Source organism: Spinacia oleracea, chromosome 2, assembly GCF_020520425.1.
Source record: "Spinacia oleracea cultivar Varoflay chromosome 2, BTI_SOV_V1, whole genome shotgun sequence".
NCBI classification, from domain to species: domain Eukaryota; kingdom Viridiplantae; phylum Streptophyta; class Magnoliopsida; order Caryophyllales; family Amaranthaceae; genus Spinacia; species Spinacia oleracea.
Window position 1 is genome coordinate 14121467 of NC_079488.1, and position 3623 is coordinate 14125089.

General features: G+C 32.7%; 1 long non-coding RNA gene across 1 annotated transcript; it reads right to left on the bottom strand.

Moving 5' to 3' along the window:
* Nucleotides 1-286: 286 nt before the first annotated feature.
* On the bottom strand, nucleotides 287-3199 carry LOC110774961 (uncharacterized). The gene is made up of 3 exons (XR_002529624.2): nucleotides 2910-3199; nucleotides 1077-1679; nucleotides 287-991 (listed from the first exon to the last, which is right to left on the bottom strand). It is a non-coding gene; the product is annotated as an uncharacterized lncRNA (long non-coding RNA).
* Between the last annotated feature and the right edge of the window lie 424 nt (nucleotides 3200-3623).

Sequence of the window (3623 nt, forward strand, 5' to 3'; positions counted from 1 at the left end):
TCATGTACAACGAACAATATAGAACATGCTATTATGCACAAATTAAAAAAAATGGTATTATGAACAATATTCGATACGAATCTTACAAGATTCTATAATATTACATATTTTCTTACATATATATTACAGGCAAATAGTAAATAGTGTAAAAGTCAATATGATGCGATATCCGTGGAACAGAGGAAGTAATTGATATTTGAAAATTGATTGAAACATGCTATATTCACGTATTTTATTTTATTCCTTTGTTGTTTTCTTAATAAATCTTTAAAAAAAACTTATTTTGTAGGATGGTGCATACATTGAAAAACTTGTTTTATTCCTTTGTTGTTTTCTTAATAATTGAAAAGGTTTTACAAACTATATACTACAATTACTAAACCACTAAGTTCTTTATAGACCATTACACACTACATAGGTAACAAAATACTTAGGCCACAACACCAAGAGGGAGGTATGCTCTTCTTGTGTCATCCCGTTCTTGTCGAACCTGCCTTGATTATTGCCAAGGCCTTTTGTGAGTGTGAATTCTTTATAAGAGATGGCGCAGAAACCAGGACGATTATCATTTGAAGTCCCTTTCGAGAACCTGTAGTGCTTAAAAGACAAGGAAAGAACCGAAAAGATAACAACGCCCAAGGCAAGGGTGAAAGACCTTGTGAATTTAACATAAGCGTCTTGAGTTAATAAAAATAACTCGGATAGCATGCTATGAATCCCCAAAAATTAGGGAGCAGCGTTTACATTTGGAGTTTTGAAAGCATCAAGAAACATTCAATAGTACTCGAATTATCCAAAATAGGACAAGGCATCAATCATCCAAAACCTAATTTTCTTTTTCCATGTCCATTAACTAACTCTCATAGCCTGCACTCGAATTTTCGAAATTCTCAATAGTACTCTATAAAGTCATAAAACTAAGCTCATAAATCCATCGATCACGAATTTGCCAATCATCTACAATTTGACGAAAACAACAACCACCCAAAACCTATAATCACACAAAACAACAAACTAATTAAAATAATTAACCAATACCATTTTCAAATTCAATAAAAATTAAGCACAATTAATACCTGACAAAATGCAATCACAGCAATAGCCGCATCAACACATGCAAGAGTAGCATAAACAATAACAATTCCACGTGGGAAGCAAGTATTATCCCTCAATTCCAACATTCTTGCTCCCCTTTTCTCCCAATCCAATTTCAACCAAAATCTCAGAAAACTCAATTAAAAAAATACCCTTTTACAGACCCTTAATCCCTCTACTTTTTCTGGCAATTTAAGGGTGAAATTGTGTGGCCTTTGGGAACAAAGATATATACTGCAAAAGGGATTGAAAAAGATAACTTTTGACAGTATCTTTCATGACAGATCCGAGATGAAAGTGAAGATATTGTAATCAGGTTTGTATTATTACAAGTGTTACAACCTAAAGAGAGGAAAATCAAAACAAATTTTCCTGAAAAAAAGAATTCCTTTCCATGTAGCACTATGAAACCTAATTCCTAATGAACTTAAAACCAGTAATACATATATACAGGATTGTTCTGAATGCAGGGATCGTTCTGAATGCCATCTTCTTTGAACCTATCAGCAACTCAAAATTCGACAAACTTGCTGCAGAAAGAGCTCAGTCATTCTACACGAATTGGTTAGTCTTATCACCCTCCCCTGTCACAAGTCAGATTATACTCTTACAAATATTGAGAATAAAAAAAGAAAGAAAAAATGGTATGCAAATGAAAGTTGTATTACTTTTGTAGTTTTGTGCAGGTTTTTAGATCCATTATGTTTGGAAAATACCTAGCAGAAATGAGAAAGACTCTGAGACCTAATTTACCAAGATTTTCAAAGAACGAATAGAGGATTCTAAATAAAGCACTCGATTTCATTGGCATCAACCACTACAATAGTTATTATGCACCAGACTGCATGTTCACAAGCTGCAAACCTAGACCAGGAGTCACATGGACAGAAGGTGTATACCTAAGAACTCCATATAGAAAAGGCATCCCCATTGGCGAACCAGTAAACACTCTTCCTAAATCAAATACAGCAACTATCCTAGCAAATATACAAGAGAATAATCACTTAAATTTACATAATAAACCTAGATTATTTACATAATCTATCAAAACTCAGAATTCACTACTTTTCACGTTAAAATATAGTTTCGTGAAAAACAAGTTCAGATAATAGCCAATAGATTATAATAAGCACAGATAACAGGAAACTAAGTTCAAAGAAAGGTAAATGAATTCTAAGAAGCAGATAAGTTTAAATATCGAAAAGATGCTCCGGTTGTTGTTTGTCTAATTCGGATGAAGCATATGAAATAACCTAACCTAATTCTGATAGGTCATATAAAATAGTATTATCTACTTTAGACATAACACATGAAATTAGATTTACTAGTTCATCCCAACTACACAAAACACACTACTCTATTACAACCCAACCATACAAAATTTGTAATCTATTCCACCCCAGCAACAACAAACAACTCCATCTTTTCTGGCCCAAATACATGAAACAATATACTCCGTAATACAAGAAACAAGAAAAAAATACTATCAAGAACATAACGGAGACCTATTCCCAATTCGTGAACAAAGAAATACTATCAAGAACAAAGATTTTTGAAACAGTAGAACATATGTATATCATTCGTGAACACCATGAGACCTAATTCGCAATTCAAATTACTAATTCAACCAATTCTTTGAAACCTAATTCCCAATTCGAATTCCTAATTCAGCAAATTCTATGAAACCTAATTCCTAATTCCCAATTTCCTAATTGAATTTCCCAATTCAAACTCTGAAATCTATTATGCTAATTAATGACAATGAAAACCTAATTCAAGTTTGGAACATGAAAATGCAAAGCAACAACACGTACTTTGTAGTTATACTAGATTGGTTGATTTTGTTCGTGAAACCTTGATGAAATTGATTGGTGTTGAAGACGGTTCTTCAATTTTCGTTCTTCAATCCCCGTTCTCAATTTATGTTCTTCAATTTTCACGAACCGATGAAACCAAAATTATGGGGGAGTTTGAGAGTGTTTCAATTTCAGAGAGAGATTCAAGTTGCGGGAGAGAGCGAAAAATAGAGTAAAGGGTATTTTTGGTTTTGTACGGGGTGTGTTAAAGTAAATAAAGGTCAACCGTGATTACAAATGGATGATGGAAGATGTAATTTCATTATAAAGATCATACAATTAATATAATCGTCATCGCAAGGGAACATCATGCAAATTAAAACTATGGTGGGAACATGATCAATTCAGTTGAAAATTAATGTAAATCGTAATATTATGGAACAGAAATTAAAAATATTTTCTGAAATTATAACTGAAGTATATACTACGTATAATTTATTGGCAAATTTGCCAAAAAGAAAATTTTATAACTCAAATTTTGCGAGAAATGATCTTATATAATTTTTTTTGTGAAAACACACCTTAAAGTAATATTTTTTGCGAGAAAGGACCTAAGGGAAGTTTCCGGCATTAACTGAGCTTTTCCGGCCATTAACTTGCACGTGAGCAGCACATGTGGCTTACGTTGGCTAAAGACACTGATTTTCCCGACTCTTGAATTTTCAAACTTGA